This window comes from Leptinotarsa decemlineata, unplaced genomic scaffold (assembly GCF_025532065.1).
Source record: "Leptinotarsa decemlineata unplaced genomic scaffold, Ldec_3_MD MMD2_tig00000882_RagTag_RagTag, whole genome shotgun sequence".
NCBI classification, from domain to species: Eukaryota; Metazoa; Arthropoda; class Insecta; order Coleoptera; family Chrysomelidae; genus Leptinotarsa; species Leptinotarsa decemlineata.
Window position 1 is genome coordinate 22,005,120 of NW_027412556.1, and position 22,422 is coordinate 22,027,541.

Sequence of the window (22,422 nt, forward strand, 5' to 3'; positions counted from 1 at the left end):
ATTAATTGATGAAATGCGAAAAGAGGTAGCGGAAAGACACACGAGGAGGTTTGTATCAAGTCAGTCACAAAGTCGGCCACGGTATCGCCCACAACCATTTCTGAAAGCATTTGAAATTATTACAAATAAAGATATAAAAGATTTCCCAATGAGCGGTTGGTCAGTTACAACATTGTTAATATGTGTATCAACTGAAGTACAAACGTACCAGGACCATTTTCAATTTGCGCATCGCAGCAATGTAGATCACTTCAACCATTGTCGCATCGATTTTTCTATGCCACAGTAGCAGAAGAAACGTCTTGTATAAAAAACTGCAGACCACGGCTGATAAACCCAAAAATATCGGACAATTACTTAGACTAAAGAAACTTTGAGAAGATCCCTCTCAAGGTTATTTTCTAAGAGTATTCGTTTATAACTGTTCTTCCTTGTATGTTCTTGAGTGAATTTTTCAGTATTTTCGAAGGTAAGCTGAGGTCCTATGAATAGAATTGATGTTCCACGTCTGACACACTCATCAACGTTTCAGAAACCTGTGATTTCCGAGTGTCGTAACATCCAATACATGAGTTTTTGAGTTTTTCTTGGTTTCCAGACCAGTGTCGATATCGCTCTTGTATCAACGCCGAAAGGGCAGCTTGGCTGTCTGTGAGAAATCGAAGTTTCGTTGAGGCTGGCAGTCATTGTTTCTCGCAGATTGCAGGATTGCTCACACTTTCACTTGGAAGAAGAATTGATAATAACCAAGTGGGTAGCTGTTTTATCTACAATATATACCAGCATCCGACATATACCAGATTTTTGTGTCTAGCACATTTTTGTGATCACCGCTCATCTTCAAGTTTTGATAATTTCTGACTTCAACTTCGTAGTTTGTGTCAAATGTAGTCATTGAACTTGTTTGGTGTTTGTTCCTCTACATATTCAAAAGTGTATGTTTTGCCCGATTCTTCATAGTTCAGTAAATTTTTCAATATGAACTGACCTCTAATTGAGAAGATTAGCCGATACTTGATCAAAATCTATATATCAACAATACATTATTTCAGTAATTATTGTTGATTGACTCTATCATCTTTCTATTTATCACAACCTGTAAGCGGAGTGCCTTTGAAAGTATTACCGTTGCTGCATATGGTGCAGTCCTCATTGTTCTCAATATTACTAAACAAGTATTTCCGGGTTTGTTTATTTCATATGCCTAAAATATCATCTTCAAATACGGTAAATATCATCGAAGAGAATAAGACAACGAAAGCAGTGCTCTGATTGTCCTCACTGCCCGCTATCTATTTCATTGTCTGGGTTTTTGGTTTTATTTTGTCGGTGGTGAGAGTGGCTTCGTTTCTTTTGATTGATTTTTCATGTGCAATTTGATGGAAGTAGCCAGACCTCATTCATGTTAATTTCCTCTTCATTTCGATTGAAATTTTCTCTATGTTTATGAATTTCTTTTGCTCCCTATATACTTTCCGATAGTAATTATAACTTTTGTCAAATACGCCTGTGTTGCTTCCAACAAAATAACGTGAGCGCCTTCTTTGAGTGCCTATTTGGCTATATCTGATTCTTCTTTTCGTGGTTTCATTGTAGACCGACACCGAGCTGGGGTGGGTGCTCCATGCCAATTCACGTAAACTTGGTATGGAGCAAGTCGGTTGTTTGCATATTTGTGCATACCTTGTTTGGACAGACGCATCTTCAGAGCAGATCTATTCAATTTTTACTGGTTCCCGAGATATAGCATAGCACTGGTTCCAAGATATAATTTCCATTGACAAGTCAGTCTGGACTTGATTTGGCGTTCTCGGTCCTGAATTGTATCGACTGCTCAAATTCGACTCTGCTATACTCATGTCCTTCAAAGATATTTTTCAGATGATTCAGTTTATCTGAGAGACTTTCACGTTCAAAGATGAGTCGGGTTCTCTCAACTGTTGTTTCCTCACTTTTGTTTTGACTGTTGGTTGGTTTTATGGACCGATCAGTTTGTTGAAAGAGGTCGCTCATTGCATTGTTCAGCTGACCTCTAGAACGAAAATCTTCATGTCATTATGAGTCAAATCATAATTGTGTATCAGCTACCATGTCTTTTCGTAGGTGCGTCTGGTCAGTATAAGGGCGATCTCCGCCTTTATTTTTTCCAGATGTTGATCCCAAATTATCAGTCTGTGATCTACTAGCCCTACCAGTTATTCGACTTTGTTCAATACTTTTATTTCATTATCAAAAGACATAGAAGATGATACAAAACTCATCTCGATACTTTTCGTGGATTCTACCATGTTCAATTTCGATGGGTAGTTTTTCTTTGGCCTATTTTATTATAATGCCTACTGCTTGCAACTCATCACAATATCATTTTACTTGCTATTACATAGGATTCCCAAGTCGATTGTATAGTCGATTACGTTATGTTCATTGTGATCCAAAAGACATAGTTACTCGTCCATTAGAAGATTCATAGAAGTTAGCACAACAACAGATGAGGACAGCCGTTGCTATCACTACTATTTCACAAATTATTTTTCACTCTGCTACCAAGCGTTCAGCCTACCCACTTGCATATTATGAAAAGTTAGGCTTTCACGATCGGAGTTACAATGGGAAAAAAGTGCCTTTGCCGCAAAAGCAAAACTTATATTTCGAAGTATCATCAACAGATGAAACCTTTGGTCCAAGTTCTATTCGATCCGGATGTTGTTTTCTCTAATCACCTCATTATTGTTTCGTTGACCTCTCATCTTGGATGCTTGCTTCCGAAAATGTAGTCGATGAACATATGTATCACATGAAATAATACTAGTTTTCTTTATGGAATGTTGATGAGGCATCTGAGATTGATTGTGTGACTGTCAAAAAATCAATTTCAGAAAATTTCTCACCTGAAATATATATGCAATTCAATGATTGAGTTCTTGACCAAATCAACTTTTTGAACCAACTGAAGAATACAATTTATGAACTTCCTCATCCTGAAAATCCACTAATTTCATTTTGAGCTTTTTCCCAAACTCAAGTTTTAATATTCAGACTAAATTACAGAAATCATGTGACCCCTCCAATCAATCAAGTGAATTGGTTAAAAATTAAAAACAAAAGAAAATTGCATTTCGCTTATTCCAATCACAAACTACTACATAAACGACGACTCATTCATTTGGTGGAAAAACTTCTTTTCACACATCATATAGATTCAAGGAACCTTATATATAATAATAATTTTGACATTCCGAATTATAAAAGCATTGTCTATAAACGTACTTTCACGTATCATGCTGTGACAAGGTTTAATTCACTTATTGAATCTTTGGAAAGGCATCACTACCGTTATTCAAAATCGAACTCAAAATTGAATTGCTCAGTCAACAGTAATATAAGCATAAACATTTGTATTCATTCAACTATTGTCCGGAAAATAGATTTATATTATGCCATTTCTTAAACTTTTTTTTTCAAGCGTGGTTCAGTAGAAGAATGGTGGTTTGCTCAATACTGCCATAAAAAAATGGAGATCATTTATTATTATCAATATTCAATTATTCGAACAAATATATTGATCAAAAGTTCGAAGAGATACGGTCAGACGAGAGCTTCTTCATTATTGATTTTAAGTTCCGCTCATGACACCACCATATTAACTACTATCGTCTGATGCGTTCTTTCATGCTATTGATCTTGTCATCGCCCTGTAAATCGAGACATCAATATTACCCATGTCACAAAAAACTAGTTATTTTATGACCATTGCAATTTTGATGATTTGTCATTCATTTGTTTTAATTTTCATTCTTGTTTGAATGTCTCTAGACTATTCTCCTAAGTTATTCAAGAAAGTCATCATGACATAAAAATGAAAGTATATGTTTTTCATCTGGAAATTTTGTCAACAATATTTCACAAATATTCAAAGACCTTGAAACCAAAGACCATGAAAGTATCAAAGCAGCAACAATAGTAAATTGATACTCCAAAACCACAAACAAATATCGACTCAATATAATGACATTCTGAGTCATTCAACCTGTTACTTGCTTTTCAAATTCTCCTTATACGTATGTGTGCATAACAGTATATCAGGATACATGACTGGTTTTTTAAATCGTTATTTTATTGTAATAGGACAATACCGTGTTCCAGATGTTGAACAATGGAAATAAATAGGCCTTGCTGAAATATGATGGGCTTTTGATTACATAAAATGTAAGGACCATTGAAAATATTGAATACAGCAATCGAACTTCATACAACAGATCATACTTTGAAATATCAGAAATACATTGAAAAAGATTATTTGATGTTTGGAAATGCAATTTCTGATATTTAGAAATAATTGATAGATTTAATGTGGAAACATTTGATTCGCATTGGTTGACTATGAATGCCAAATATCATTCGTTGAATGAAACTTCATGCTAGTAACCAATAATTTATGTCTCATTTCACAAATTTGAAAATGTCGTTCAAAATTATCTTCGTTGAGCTCATGTAGTATTTTGGATGGAAATGAAAGTTTATATGATGTCCTGTACAAAGATGGCCGAAATGACTCGAAGGTTAGGTTAGGTTGACCATAATGTGGAGCAATATTTCTTGAAGGGTTTTATTGCTGATTGGATACATGAGAAATGAGAAGCCCTGAATTGTCTGAAAAATGCAACCACCTTCGTTTTAGAAAAATCTACCTCTACAAAAAAATATTCAAGACATTAACCTCCACCTTGATCTTTACATCCAGATGAGGAGGTATTAACCTTGATGATACAAAATGAAAAATTGAACGATTAGGTTAAAAATATTCCTACCCCTCACTTATAAAATGTCCCAGAATTCCCGCAAGATTTTATTTTTCAATAAATTGATGTAGCCGTTACTACGTGGTAGAAAATCATAATGAAGAAAAGAGAATTGAAACTTTCTATGTTTTTTACCACTTTTATTTGTAACTAACGTTAGTGCAGTTTCGTCCCATAAGGACATTTTCAACATTTTCTAACTACATTAACTAAACTGAACTAGTTCAATGTTTAAGTTTGAAAATGTGGTAAAAAACATAGGAAGTTTCAATTTTCTTTCCTTCATTTCATTTTTCATTGAATTTCAAGACAAATACGATGCCATTATTTATGGAATAACACATATTCCATGACTATTTTGTCAAATAATCATAAAAAATCCGGAGAATCCCACTATCTAAGAGGCCAATTCTGTTCATCGAAGCAAGAGATTACACGACTTGGAAATGTCTCATGCAGTATTTAAATTAATTCATGTGTGGCACGTGGTACCAGATCTTCGAAACCACATATTGGCCACATCCAACTTTGGCACAAAACACTGTTTTTTTTTGTGATTGATTCGGCCGTTACTTGATGAAGATCCATAGTAATTTTAAAAACTACACCTCACGATTTGATCTTCACAAACTTTGTGGAGATCAAATCGTGAGGTGTAGTTTTTTAAATAACAAAAAACTGTGTTATCATATCACGATTTCGAGCAACAGTCACAGTTAAGGTGAAAATAAGCTTGAAATAATTTTGCTCAAAAAATCAGCATTCAGTTGTTGATGTTCAATAATCCATTCAACAAACTCTCTTTGCTGTGTATGGTCATCAGCCTTTAATTATTCTGTTAACTAAATTATATAAGCATGGAGACCTGGTTCTTTAGTGGGTATATGCTGTGAAGAGCTTCTTGAAATTTAAAATTTTTGTCCACGACGCTGAATTGATGTTTCGGAATTTTCAACAACACTTTCACGCAGTTCTTCGATTTCGACATTTGAACTACTTTTTGGACGATCACTGTGTTGAGTGTCTCCAACTAACACAGTCTGCCTGAACCTTACAATTAATCTCATCACAGTTAATGAAGTCAAAACAATACTCCGACCATATTTTGTATAACATTTTCGAATTGCAGCAGCCAAACATGCATACATTTTGAATTATGTTCAAATGTAAAAACACACTTTTCTATCGTATGAACAATCGCTCCACTTTTACAAAGCCTAAACTATCACCTGGCAAATTGTTTTTAGGGTTGCCAACACGTTAATGTATAATTGGTAGCAACTTCAAATCTTGCGTTATTTTTGGAACACCCTTTATGGGTGTGTGGAACCTTTGAATACATCACAAAAACCCTTTCGATGGAAACATTTAAAAAAATATAACTGGAATAATAACCGATCTGAAAATTTCTGTGTTCTCAATTCAACATCAAATGGTTATCTTTAATCTGCACCCCAAAAATTCGAAACAATACACATAATTATTGTACCTGTATGCATTTCAAAAGTCCCTGATGCGTTAACACTTCAGGAATTAAACCAGTGGTATTAGATAACCATTAATTGTGAAAATGAGTTTTTCCAACCCAATCCTCACTACATGGAACAAAAACTAGCCGACGATTATTACCTGTACTCATAAGAACTTGTTTCATAGCAATTAGTACAAGTTGTTTATCAAGATTGATTATCTTCAAAATCCAAAAAACTTGAATTACTCGACTCAGAGAAGGCGTATGCACATCATGTTAGTGATTATGTTGCCTGCGATTCGAATTGAAATATGTTAGTTACATTTTATTTTATTTTCAGAAAATTTTTGTGTCTAACGAAAATAACCATCGAAACAAAAATATTCATTTCAATCATTTATGGATATTTATTTCTTTCATTTATAAATTTGTTTTTAATTAGTTCACTCCTTCAATATATACAGTAATTTGACAACAAGCGCTGCTCTCAAACATCAGAACACACTCCTCTGGAGGTGCGTTTCACCAACCAAGTTGGTCCCTTCAGAAGATGAAGCAGACTCAGAATAATATTTAACGATGAATGAGAATACATATCAAAATATCGAAATGTTACTAGTTCTTCGTGGTACCTAATGTGAGCAAATTGAAAAAAAAATCAAATACGTTTCCCAATATTGAAGGTCATTGCAGGCGAGTTATATTTCATAGGATATTCTGGTTTCTACCGCAAATCTATTAGGTGGTTAGGTTAGGTCCAAAGTGAGTGTGTCTATTCGACCCTCCAACGCAACCCGCAAGGGTTTATTGTGGCTCACACCTATTCACACTCGGCAAATAAATCCAGCTTCTTCACGAAGGCGATTAGTTTGTATGATAAGTGGTCTTTCAGGTCAGATGGTGAGAGTACGGTTCTGCCGAACTCTAAAGACCTGATTCGGTCCCCAGCGGGGCAGGCATAAAGTATATGCTTTGTTAATGAGGTAGTCGGATAATCAAGTTGCAAGAATCCCTCCTTGATACTCACGACAACCTTCCCATATGAGGGTTTTTGCACGTCAGCTACACCTGACGATGCCTTAGATTCAGCCGTGCAGGGTTTTTTCGCCTCTGGTTTGTTGAATTATCACTTGAGTGCAAACGTTTGCTAATCTGCTCATGGGCGGTTTGTTCCCCCACCTGAGACAGATTCTGCGTACGCCGTTCGAAAATTTGGTGCAAGGCGATTTAATAAGATACCCCGCTCTTGAGAAGACGACTCTGTCGTTTCCTGGCTGCACCATCAAACCTTCAGTTCAGTTGTTCAGTTGTTGAATCAGGAGTTGGAGAGTTGAGAAGCCCTCGCTCCAGAAATGAATTTACAGAGAGGTCAGTTGGAGTCGTTAACTCGACATCCATCTCCTCTGTAGACTGGCTCCTGAACTAAATTTACAGGTAGGTTAGTTGGAGTCATAAACTCGACATTCGTCTCCTCTGCAGACTCGTTCCTGAACTAAATTTACAGGAAGGTCCGTTGGAGTCAAAAACTCGACATCCATCTCCTCTGTAGACTCGCTTCCGAACAAAATTTACAGGGAGGTCAGTTGGAGTCATAAACTCGTCATCCATCTCCTCTGTAGATTCGCTTCTGAACTAAATTCGCAGGGAGGTCCGTTGGAGTTGTAAACTCGACATCCATCTCCTCTGTAGACTCGCTCCTGAATAAAATTTACAGGGAGGTTAGTTGGAGTCGTAAACTCGACATCCATCTCCTCTGTAGACTCGCTTCTGATCTAAGTTTACAGTAGGGTCAGTTGTGGTCGTAAGCTCGAAATCCATCTCGTCTATAGACTCAACGTCAAGAAGAATTTTTAAATTTACTCTGTCCATAAAATCTAATAGGTGACTTCATTTCTTACATACTTTTCTGCCGCATATTTCTTCACAATCGGTATTGTTATAGTGCATTTTCCACCAGATATATCATAATTTCAACATGTGATTCTAAATATCATATACATAACTTGGTCCTGTCTTATTTTTTCAAAAATCACAATTCTCTTGAAGACATTCCCAGGAAGATTCCCAAAGAGGAAGATATTCCATGTTTTCAAATATTGTGACAGGATCTTGAATTGTCGATGATTCGTTATAAGTTATGTGTGACTTCCATCCGGTTAGTATTGAAGCTGAATTAAACCATTTCAGATTGTTGGGTACAATTATGAATCAACGAGGAAATGATAGTTTTCTATTCAACGTTTTCGAAAAAATGTGCCTTCTTTTCAAATAGTTTCAGCACTATATTGCTCATGAAATGTGCATGATTATGAAGTATAACTGGGTGGTATTGTCGACCATATCGAATCTGTTTGAAAAATCTGTTTGAAATATGTTTTTCCGTTAATCAGCTGTCGCCCCCATACGAACGACAACTCTCAGAAGTTGAGAAACTTGTGCGAGCTGAGGACTTACGAGGTCTTACCTTTCAACGTGTGATTCCTAACACGGTTGCAGAATTATCCCAGCTTTAACCAGATGAATTTTCTCAAGAAAAATATCTGGTCGAGACGGGAATCGAACCCACATTTTCCGATCGTGAGTCGGGCGCACTACCACCGCGGCCAATTCCTCCATACCTGTTTGTAACTAACTTCCAATTAAAACATCACATTTCATAGCAAAACACCAGATGGGGTGAAACTAACAAGAAGCAATAAAATCTTTGAAATGAAATCAAAATCTTGTTAATAGAGAGACGTTGTTACTACAGTTACAATGATTTTTCGAATGATAGCTTTGATTCAACAGTAGCCTGCTAGGTTGATGTCGGTGGTTTGCTCCACTCACTCAATCGACCGCTGTGTGAACCGGTGGTATGAACCGCAAGACCGGACGATCGATTTTCACTTCCTATCGTCCAACTCGTATTAGGAATCACATGTTGAAAGGTAAGATCACGTTAGTCCTTAGCTCACACAAGTTTCGATTCATGACAGTTGCCGTTCGTACAGGACAACAACTCATGACTTGAAAAAAAAAGGTTTGACTTCGTCAAACTTAATTGAATATTTTTGAAAGTCGTAGTAGAATGAGATGCAATGAGTCTTAAATCACTAATGTTTTAGAAATAGTGGTTTCTGAAAAAGTATTCGTACATATTTGCTCAAATATTTATTTGAGCACCATCATGCATAAAAAACATATCCCTTCTGACGCCCAAAGGAACTTCCTCCAGCAGTACTGGATGCACTTCTCTTAAAAATTGTTATTTTGTCGAATGTACCATATTCTCGTAATCGAGGAGGTAGAAAATGAGGCCCAATTGAATCATCCCCAATAACTTCAAGCCACACGTTAAGAGAAAAAAAAACTGTTCTTGACGGTAAGTTTCGGCAATAGCGTGAGGGTTTTCATCAGCTCATATGTGGTAATTATGAAAATTAATAATCTCGTCCCGAGAAAAACTACATTCGTATGTAAATTCTAACGTCTTTAGAAAGTCATAATTTCTTTCAATCATTTCCAGCATCTAATTGCAAAATTCAAGACGATTCGGAAAGTCTCACGGTAACAGTGCCTGTACTCGTTGCAGATGGTGAGGGTATAAGAGTTGTTCCTTTGAAATTCGAAATACCGTCATATGATCAACATTTAGCTGGAAAGCAATCTTTTTAGTACTGGTAGTAGGTTGTTCTTCAATCAAATCAATGGCGACTACAATCCTTCGTTATTTTGTCGAATGTACCATATTCTCGTAATCGTTGATGAAGTCGAGCAAATATTCTACGTGAAGGATGCTGCCGTTGAGGATACATTTCAGCATATCTTCTAGAAGCTTCTAACCCATTCCCCTGCGACAGACCGTAAACGTAATGCATATCAGCCATTTCCTCATTTGTGTATGCCATTTTAATAACAAGTGAATTATTGATGTAACAAATTTAGGACAGAACAACAACACACAATTAGTGATAATTCAATTCCGAAAATTCACAAACTGAGAGCGTCATACCAATTCAATGCAGGTACTAACTACAAAATAACAATAAATGCAGTTCGCATTTATGACGATGTATCTCTGTAGTTATTCGTAAAATCATTTCTTGCTGCGAACTGGTTTATTTTGGGCAAAAAACTCATGAGATATTTTTTGTTTAGAATGAAACAGGCTATCGGAAGTAAATTTTTAAATGGTAAACAAATGATAAGACAAAAAGTTATAATGGAAATAAATTTTAGGGGTTGCGTTTTCCACCCCTTACAACCATGGGGTGAACCAAATGAATTGCTGGCTAAGTGTCTTTTTGGTAGTACAAAACGTCAGGTCAATTCCAATATTGTAACTTTTTTAGTGCTTGTGAAAAAAATTGTTATATATATTTTATGTACCCCCTTCAAGGGGCTGTATCTTAACAAGGGATGCTCCAATTAAATTTCTTTATATGGAAGATCCTATCTTTTTTTCGATGAGAAATCACCTCCTTGAATGTTTCACACTTATTTAGTTACACCCTGCATAAATTAGAATGTGGTTACTGTTCAGCACCTATTACAGGCCAGACAGGCAGAAATTTCAACATAAGGTTCCGTGTTATCAGATAAAAAAATTAGCCTAAATAGACATCTACAAAAAACAAACCACACAATTTATAAAGTAAACGTGAAAATTCCCCATACGTGCAATAAAAGAAAGGGGATGAATTCGTTGGAAGCATTGGAAATAATTAATTGTATAAAAACCCCAACTTCAAAACTGTTGATGACCAACTAGAACTATGTTGCTGTCCCCTTTTTGATTTGTGAATTTTTACCACTAGTTTAGGGTACAATGGTATTTAGAGCAATCCACAGGTACTGTTCTTGAATCAATAGTCGGTAGTTTTGATATGTTATAGGAGTTGAATTATTATTATTTTGGTATTTCAGATGAAAGATTGGTAATTCTGGTAACATTTTCTTATTTCAGGTAACTAGTGCAGGTACCAATATTTGTATCAGTGTATATTTAAGGGCTTGTTTGTCAAAATGCGTCACTAACACTATAGGTATAAACCTATAGCAGGGTTCCAACAAACATCCAAATACTTTGTAAACTACTAACCCCTTGATAATGAATAAACGCAATCATACATACAATCATACAAAATGCGTCAGTTTACTTGCAAAAGGTTTGATGAACCGAAACCGATCGTAAAAAATAAAAATCGTTGTTGAAATAATACAAAATCTATTTTCTTTATTCTATATTCACAACGAATTTCTACAAAATAAATAAGTCAACCATGCTTGTGGTAATTGAACCAAATGTTAAGATGAAAAATATGACTTTTGGTGAGGAAGTAATCAATTTGAAAATAAGTAACTCTATACATGGATGTGTAGATCATGCAAAGAAGTAACGTTCAGACACAAACTGAAAGAATGTCCACCTGAAACAGCTACTTTCATATAAACATTGAATTACACGAAAGAAAAAAAATCTTTCCAAACAAATACGTCTACATGAACACTGAATTACACTCTTTTTTTTTTGTATCAAGATGGAGTAGTAGAAAGCCAAAAACTTTCTTTTACAAAAATTAATCACTCCTAAAAATATAACCCCTTCAATTCAAAAATATGACATTCTAACTATTTCAAATTAGTTTCTCAAAACTCTGGTGACCGGAAAAACGATAAAAAACACCAACAATAGATGATAAGATATGCGGAACTAAAATAGATGTTTGAATTGAAGGGGTTATATTTATAGGAGTGATTAATTTTTGGGCAATAGTTGGTGAATGAGTGTGTACACTCTATACATTTTTATGCTGAAGATCACGGAACGTTTCAATCTACTAATCGAAATAAAATACATCAGGCTGTAAACAATCTAGGTATCGATACCAAAAGTTCATTCTGCTTGGAGAAAGTGAGAAAAGAATGTTCTCTATTGAATTTCATTATCAACCAAATTAACCTGAATGAGGCTTTCGCGGTCATCATACATTTTTTTGATATTTTCAACGTATTTAATTTACTAGTTTCGTCAACAAGATAAAGTGTTGATCAAAAGCAATGACACATATTTACATTGTATAAGTAAGATGTATAATTTATAGTTATTGAATTGTGGTTTCGCGAAAAGAAGTATTGATTGTTAAATTACTTTGAAAGGATTTGGATAACATTTGAACAAAAATTTCAGTGATAGATGTTTCTCATTTCTCGAATGAATTAACCGTATAAAGTGAATGTAAAAAACATCATAATTAGGAATTTTCAATATTTTTTGTTAAATGGTTGTGATTGGTACCATTCAGTTGCCTGCTCGCATTGAAAGCTATAGTTAAAGGTAAAAAAAATGTTCAATCCGGCTGAAATAAATTTTTCATACGGCTGCAGTTTTAACCATTCTACATTTACTCACACCTTTTTTGATGAATTATATAATTTTATCGTTAAATGAAATGAAAAATGAATAAATAATTCAATAAATGAAAAAAGTGTCACATGACTGATTCCCGGTTATTTGAACCGGAAAGTGATATTCGATTCTGAACAACATTTGGAATCTTGAATTGAAGGAGTTATATTTTCAGGAGTGATTAATTTTTGGAAGATTCCCACTTTTTTTGTATCAAGATGGAGTAGTAGAAAGCCAAAAACTTTCTTCCCCAAAAATTTGATATCTTCTTTTTCGAAACGAGTATGTTTGATGATTGAATATTTTATTTTGCTGTATGAAAGAACTGATTAGGTTTTTTCATTGTTTCAATCATTTCGTCGTTTATTTTCATCATGCTTAGCGTAGAAATGCATAGCCTACTAAATTCTATATTCGTGACATACTAAAAACATCATAGATGGATAATAGATCTCCTCCGAAGAATACTGCCCAGAATTATTATATAACAATATTATGGTGAAAATAGAGAATACAATTAAAGTATAAGCCCTTCTGTTGCAGGTCATTTAGGAATTAATTATATATAAGCGTTTTTTTATGATTGATTCGGCAGTTACTTGATGAAGATCCATGGTAATTTCATAAACTACACCTAACGATTTGATCTTCACAAACTATAAGCATGTTACTATGTATCCTTATATATGTTACCGGCCAAACCCGATTCCAGGATGAACTAGTTTTGCCTAGGCTCAACTCATTCTTCCTACATGCAATAGGATAAACTGGTATAGCCTAAGCTAAACTGGTTCGTCCAAAGCCCGATAGAATGAGTTGCTTGAGAAAGCTATTGTATAGCGAAATGCGTGTCGAGGTTTTTGTAAAACCCTTTATAGTGAAAATCATACAATAAACTGTATTAATTAGTTTTTTTAACATTTTAGCCTAGTCCAAATTAGTTTATCCTGAAGTACACACTTTCAGAATATACTGGCCTAGTCTGAACGTTATAGAATACCAAGTGAGACAAAATAAATAGGTAAATTGAATAAAATACTATTCAATTGAAAAGAATCATTTTTATTAAAACAATAATGAATCATCGTTATAACTATTTGATAATTGGTAACACAATCATATTGTATCAAATAATAAAGTATTATATTGAAAATAATAATTATGCCTCAATAAGATAACTATTTATTTTACATGGTGTGCGTTGATGACACTTAGAATTGCAGAGTATCATTTGTTTCTGCACTTGCATCTCATTGTGGAACAGTTTTTGTTGCAGCTGTATGTCACAAAACCTTGGCCTGATCCAACTAAATGTCTCATAGCTGCAGTTCTTAATGATATTTCAGAGCCTTGGTAAACATCTGCTACCTCTTGAAATTTCTGATGAGCAACGTCAAATTCTGATCTGAAAAAAAAATTACTTCGTCATTTGTCTGAAGAATAACTCCAATGATGTTTCTGATATCACTTTTGCCTTTATCAATACCTGGAATCGGTATAGTCTCATTATCTCTGATGTTGGCAGGTGGCAACAAAACTTTCTGCTGCTGCAGTTTTTTAGTCTTTATAATGTCATTTTCACGTGAAGAAACTTGGTTGCTAACTTCTTCATCGTTATAATCACTGTCTTCTGTCAGGTTGATATTTCAATCATCATCAATCACCTTCCTTAAGTGATCTTCATCCTAAATATCATTTATGATTTCTTACGGCAAAGAGGAAGTCGGAAGTCCTACTCTGGGTTCAATTTCAAACAATAGGCAGTAGGCACGTTCAACGAAGCCCCGACTTTGACTGCGCCTGGGCTTTCCGTGAACAATTTTGAGTTCTGGCCAAAGACTAGCAAGTTCACTTATGACGTAACATTATTGATGGATTTTCATCAAGTTTCGGCCAATTCCGGGTGTTTGGTAGCTGGGTGCAAACCTTTAAGGGGGTAATACACTAGCCCATGTAGAACATATTCATAAAAATATTTTTATTTTCTAGCGCGTTTTTGATTTTTAAGGGAACTTTTACGATTTTTGGTACAAAAACCCAAAATTGGTCAATTAATTGCTAATAACTTCGAATCTTAACAGAAATGTCCGTTTTTTTAAATTTATTTTAGTAGTCTTATGTGTCCCCAATCGTACTAAAGTAGTTTGAAGCACCATTGTGTCCAAAAAAGTTATGTACAGAGCATTTAAACTTTACAAAAAAAGAAAGAAAATGAAAAATCTGACCTTTGATGCCAATTAAAAAAATAAATAAAATACATACAGGTGTTCAGACACCTTTAAAAACATACTTGATTATTGCTCTTTCGTTTGAGGTATCATTTACCTAGCTATGTCTTGAACTTTTTTAATTAGGGTACCTGAACCAGTTAAAAGTGGTAAATATGGATTTTTGTGGAATTAAAGAAAAAATTGTTTTGTACTGTAAAAATTTATTATTGGTGTTCAAAATGTCCTTCACCATTGCGTATACACTTTCTACAACGATTTCGTACTTCAGTTGTGGTTACTTTCATTTGCATTTCCTGTTTCATAATTTCAAACGCTGCCTCTATTCGCTGAAGTAATTCTTCTCTTGTGGTGATTTCTTTAGTGTATACGAGTTCTTTCACCCGACCCCACACAAAAAAATCCAACGGAGTCAGGTCGGGCGATCTGGCAGGCCAGGGGATGGGGCCGTCTCTCCCGATCCAGTTGCCAGGAAAACAGCGGTTCAGGTGTTCGCGGACGCTTACAGTCCAATGTGCTGGGCATCCATCTTGCTGAAATGTGATCGGCCTGTCCGTGTCGAATATTGGCACTTCGGCATCATAGAGTAACATTGGCAAGTCGTTTATCATGAATTCGAGGTAATTTTGTCCATTCAAATTGTCAGACAAAATACGTGGGCCAACCAATGTGCGTCCGATGACCCCAGCCCACACATTTATTGAAAATTGTCTTTGGAAAGAAATCTGAAACAAAAATGCAATAAAAATAGTCAATACAGGTAATTAAACACGTGTTGAACATGGGTAATAAAATAATAATAATAAAAATCATTTATTTATCGGTTTTTTCCAATTTGGATTGATGTCCTTATCAGCCCATTCATTAAGGTTGTGAAAATTAGTAATTCCTTTCCTGGAGAACTTTGATTCGTCAGTCCAGAGGATGGACTTTAAGAACTACGCATCGTCAATATCTGCGTTTAGTAAAAAACGGCAGAACCGTATCCGTCTCGCCGGATCCGTTTCCTCCAAGCCTTGCACACCCCTTGCACTCCTCAAACTGACCTTCAGTTTGAGGAGTGCCAGATGATGACAGTACTTATCTACGCTCGCAGATAATAGAAGATATGAAGCTTCAAATCCTTTTTGTAGAATTTAATATTGAAATATATATATATATATATATATATATATATATATATATATATATATATATATATATATATAGATATATAGAAAGATATATAGAAAGGGTAATCCAGTCAAGCTGCTGGAAAATAATTCCATGAAAATAAAAAAATAAATAGATGAGTACTCCTTGATCATTCCCATATTGATTTCAATTTAAGAGCCACCGGTATCCAGCTGTTTCAGCCTATTGGGCATCGTCAGTACCGGGCAGGCGGTCCTCGATTGAAGACAAAATGAGAAAAAACCAAGAAAGTACTTGATAAAAATAGCTGCGTAAACGCAAGCGAAACATAAGTGACACCCAAGTCAACTTGCCAAGTTTTTATACTTTTATATATATATCTGAAGATATCGAAGGAATTCCTGGACGTTTTGATGGGCGGGTCCCATGAATCGGTGGGCAAATCTATGAATCTGACTTTCAAAGTAGACCGTGTTAATTACTCTATCAGATGAATCTTCTGACCACAATTCGAACGCTTTGATTAAAACACCTTTCATACTAGAAATACTCATATTGATATATTCCATGTATTCCTTATTCCTTATTCAAATATTCCAGCAACCATCTTGTGTTTGATAAACATTGGATTACACTGTTCATGAAACAGGTGTTTCCAAAATTTTTCAACTCATTAAACCCGAGAGTTCTGACTGAAAAATATATCTCCGATCAAATGTTGTAACTATCGATACTACGTTCGCCACTGCTGTCTTCTTCGGAGTAATCACGGATATGATGATTCACCCCTTTATTGGATCGGTGGGATAAGGAATTCAAAGCTAAACTTCCTGAAACCGAACTGGATATTACTTTATTTTGGGGACTGTGAGGGCTCAGCCAGAAAACTAAACTCAGCCTCATTTAGAGTTCCCACTTCCTCTTTTGTCAAAGCTTGACCGTTTTGCTGCGAGTCTTCCACCACACTGCACAACCCCAGTTCTTGCACTGTCTGTACATATTCTTAATCACTGTTGTTCAGGTAACTGTGAACCATAGGATTTTGTTGCGTGAAAACATTTATATCTGAAAGAAACTTCTTGTTATATTTTGAAACTTTTGAAGATGTGTAGGGTTTTTATTGAAGTAAAAATCAAAAAGTTTCTTCTCCAGGATCGAATTTGTTCATGAAGAGGACTAATTCTGACCTAAAATGAAATTCAATACATTCAACCCTCTGCTTGGTAATGAGAAAATGACCTTCAATACCCTTCCTCAATACTGTTTGACATTTAAATATAAGTTCAGTTGTACTAAAAAAATAGTTTCGACTCCCGAAACGGTATCTTCATTATTTATAATTTCAATTTAACGCTGAAAATAGCCGTCTACGCGCCACTTTCAGGTTGCTCGCATGGCCTATAAGCGAGTAAGTAACTTGGAAATAATTTTTTTGAGGTACTTAAAGTAAATGAAAAATTTTAAAAATTCATGATATGATCTAAACACCATAGAGAACTGATTCCCGTTGAAATTTTTCATTTAAGTTAATTTTTCAATAATCTAGACAAATGTTAATTGACAAAATTTTCTGAAACTTTCTTTATCGTTCAAAGTAAAATAAATATTTAAATAATTACCGGAAAATTTTTTCGCTTCTTGGAGCCCTTCTTAAATACATACAGAAGAAAATTGCATGATAAAAGTTCTGAAAATTTCAATACTTCCTTTATAATAATTTTTAAAGTAAAGAAAAACAGAAAAAACACTATAATGTTGTAAAAAAATGTATCCTCATTCATCATTATTTTATCGTTTTCATGTCAATAAAAGACATTTATAAACCAAACCAAATAATTTTTATCTCCATTTGTTTATATTTTTTTATAAATAAATGGACTATTTCAATATTCAATAAAATTTTTTTCACAACTTCATAGATAACTGTCAATTATGATTAAAAAAAATCTTATTGATATTCTTTTCTAAAATCATAATTAACAGTTCTTTACAAAATAACAGAATAAAATTCATCAACATCATCGAATAAACAATTTGTTATAAACAATTTCTCCTCTCAGCTTTATTTTTTCTTGAAAGTTATAAAAATTAAAAAAAACAACCAAGAGCATAAAAATACCCCGAAAACAATTTTTTTTCAGTATTCATTAAATTTTGAAAATACACTTGCTGCAAAAGTTGCAGCAGCTGATCCATTTGTTGACTTTAATGTTCATATACCTTTAAAACTATCAGAGATACGACAATAAACATTCAGATCATTTTTGTATATAATTCAATTATTTTTCAAATGTCTTCGTATATATATATTTCAGTTGTTGTTAATTTGTTGTTTTAGGCATTTGTTTATAAAAATTTTCCTCGGGTATTTTCAACTTTTCAGGCTTACAGCTCAGTAAATAATGCGAATTCGGATATTGACCTTCAGAGCAATTTTGTTAAATTATAAATTATCTTACAATTGCAGTTAGTTATTTGTTTATTTGTTCATTGTTTCATAAGCTAATAATAAATTTCGCTAAATTTTAGGAACTATTATATTCCCACCTAATTACTCACTTCTATTTCACTGTATTCTAGTTTGTAATTGAAAAAATGCTTTACAAATGCAACAATTCCATTAAAAAATACAAGGACACGGGGTTAGAATAATATTATTGAGTAGATATGTTACTTATATAACTGAAAGCAGTTTATTCCTTCCAAATACAAAATTTTAATCGTAATATTACAATTAGCGTCGATAATATTCATTATTTTTATATCAAGAATAATAAAGCAGTCAATTTATCATATTGATTTCGTCTTTTCCTCTGTTTTTTGTGGGGAAGTTTTTGAAGTATGTGCTTGCAATATCTAGGTTTGGAAGTGAACGTGCTTTTCTTTTTCCTTTGTCACTCGGGAGATTTTTGATTTTTTTATTTTCTTTCTCTTCTGCTTCATCTTCTTCTTCTTGATCTCTAGATTCTTTTATTTCTTCTTCTTCTTCTCCTATCTCATCTGGCTCCGTGTTTTCTTCAGACTCGGAATCTGAATCTGCTCCGAAGATTCCGTTAATAATTTTTTGATAAGCTGACTTCTTTTTATTTTGTTGATCAGTGACCATGCCGTATTGGAAATCCTCATCTCCATCATCAGAGTCATTATTTTCATCTTCATCTCGATAACAAAATTGCTCTGAAGTTCAATAACCGAATTCGCTCTAAGCCTGAAAATTTGTAAAATAATGGAAAAAAATTGTTTTCGATATTTTTATGCTCTTGGTTGTTTTTATAATTTTTATAACTTTCAAGAAAAAAATTGAGCTAAGTTGCGAATTTGTTTATAACAAACTATTGAGTAGATGAACAATGGAATTGTTAATGGAATTCTTTTGGTTATTTTGTAGAGAACTGTTAATTATAATTTTAGAAGAGAAAAAATGTCTTAACTAATGTATAAACAGTAGATATATGAAAAAAAAACGATTAAAAACTATTAATATTATTATTGAGAAATTTATTTTCAAATCATAATTGACAGTTCTCTATAAAGTTGTATTTTTTTTTTAAATATTGAAATAGTCAATTTTTTCATAAAAAATTTATAAACAAATTACAAGTTACAGTTTATAAATGTCTTTTATCGACATAAGAACGATGAAATAATGATAAATAAAGAAAAAAAATGTTCACAACATTATTGTGTTTCTTCTTTTTTTGTTTAATTCAAAAAATCATTATAAATTATTAAAATTTTCAGAACTTTCATCATGCAATCTTTTTTGTATGTATCTAAGAAGGGCTCCACGAAGCGAAATAATTTCACGGTGATCATTTAAATATTTATTTTACTTTGAACGATAAAGGAAGTTTTGGAAAATTTTGTTAAATAACAATTGTCTGAATGATTGAAAAATCAACTTCAAAGAAGAAGTTTAACGGGAATCAGTTCTCTATGGTGTTTAGATTATATCACAAATTTTTTATATTTTTTCATTTACTTTAAGTACCTCAAAAAATTATTTTCAAGTTACGTACTCGCTTAGAGGCGGTGCGCGCAACCTAAGAATAGCGCGGACATCTATTTTCAGCGGCAGTCGAAACTTTTTTCGATAAATTTCCTCCTCTTCTAGGATCTTTTTTTTAATTCAAAAATATTTATAGTTTACGAACTATAAACAACAAAACTGAACACTGCTTTTTAGGGTTTTTAATTGTTTATAACTATTAGAATTTTTCATGAACTAATTTACTTTTTTCACTCACAATGATCTAGACAATATTCCGGATCGAATGAGCCTAACCACTTAATTTTACTAAAAGTATGTCCATTCAATACGAATCTAAACTTAAAGCCCAGACTAAATTATTGATTACAGGTTGATACCAATGGTTGTGAAATTAAACAGAAAACAAAATGGTCTTGTATTCGAATGTGAAATTACCGATTCAACTCATTCTATTCCATTTGTTGTTTTTGTTTTGGCATCAGCGACGTTCGAGAAAAATATGTAGTTAAAAGGCAGATTCAAATTCAAGACCTGCTGGCACACTATTGCTGTGCTCAACATCAGTTGAGTATGAACCCAACTAGCATTTTAAAATAGTTGCGGAAACGTTTCGGAGAAAGAAATTATAAAACTGTATTCCTCACAGAAATGTTTTCGAAGTGTTTATAAAACTGCTATAAATAGGAAATTGGCACCGTTTCATAAAGCATTATAGTCATTATCATTATTTTATAAGGCCTTTTACAAACACTAGAAAACAGTTTTATAAACATTTTGGCAGTTACTATAAAATTTGTCTAACACTCTTAAAAAGTAGTTTTATAAAGACTTCCTTTATTGCACTTTTGCAAGATATTTAAGCGACACATAAAATAATCAGGAGACAATTTTATAAGAGTTTTTTAGTAGTTCCAAGTAGGCGTTATAAAATATAATACAGCCGAAAACGATAACAATAAAATAAAAAAAGTGTTATAACTGTTTTCTTGAAGACGCAAGTGGTAATTTTGTATTGGACACTAGGAAAATATAATAGATATGTCACCAACTGAAAACTAACAAATAGAAAGGTTGGAGCCATTTTAAAATTTCACTTCTGCACTCATAAAACTTATAAAGATATTGTTCGTGTTTCGAAGATTGATATTTTCACTGCAAATGAAATTTTATTGACAAATATATAGCCTATTATTAGCTAAATTTATAAATGTTGTCGGTAAAATTATTCTAAAGATTTGCGACCGTATTTTTTTCAATAGATGGATTTTCTGAAATAACTTGAACAAAATCAAACTAGCCCAAACCAACCATTATCCCTTCTTTTACTAAAAAAAAAATCATAAAAAAATATTTGTTACAAATACGTCAATCAGTCAACATTCCAACATCAAAGGCATTTAAACTAACGAATACCTATGGATATGAACACTGTCACGAAATAATTATAGAAAGCGGGTAGCGAACCCATACAATCGAATTTGAACGCGAACGCATACGCTCAAATCACAAAATTATCGGAAACCTAGATACTCCCAAATGAATAAAAATCCGTGAATCACTTTGTATGGTTTAGCTGCTAAAACTGAACTCCCATCCAACTCATTTCTATATGAAATATTTTTTCGAAACACAACTAAGCACCCCGTTATTTTGATGTTTTTTTACACAGCCCTGTTAATATTTGTTTGCCTTTCTGCTCTGCTGTGGCTCTGCTGTCGGTACACAACTATTGTGATTGTTATAAGTTAGTTGGCAACATTTTTGCTAATAAACGACACTTTGGTGACTCTTATAATATAAATTACTTATATTCATCACATATTACCTTAGTTATGATAAATATCCGTTGCCTAATGCTAAATATATGGTGAATATTAGACATAACCTATATGATCGCCGATGAATTATTGTTGATATATAATTACAATGTGTTTAGAGGAAATGAGGGGTAAGTTTTTGATGTCAGAATATATGTTTTAATCAGCTTCAATAATTGACCAGATATTTGATAATTCAGGCCTATATTTTCAGTTGATATTTTTTTTAAAGCTGGATTTGACTCATTTCATCTACGTTTTAGGTATATATGTTCACCATAGTTCCGTCGTCATGGGTAAATAATAACCAACTCTCATGGCCAAAAATTGATGCTGATAAGCTTATACGAATCCACAATTCTATGTGGATGAAGTCATTGGATGACCTACCAAATTGCTGAAGAAGAACTATTAGAACGAATGCTGAAGAATGACGATACAGAACAAGAAAAAATTATCAATTCTATGCAACCCAAAAAGCAAGCAGGGTTATTTTCATTCACACAAGTTATCACAGAAAGTGTGAAAAAGCCAGAGTTATGTATCTTTTATGGGACACCGTCTATATGACAGTAGGTATTATTTATTCGA

At 33.6% G+C, this 22,422-nt stretch overlaps 1 protein-coding gene across 1 annotated transcript in view; it reads left to right on the forward strand.

Annotated features, from left to right (window-relative positions):
* Window positions 1–22,422, forward strand: part of LOC111514352 (uncharacterized) — an 81,187-nt gene that overhangs the window by 1,007 nt on the left and 57,758 nt on the right. The window lies entirely within an intron of this gene.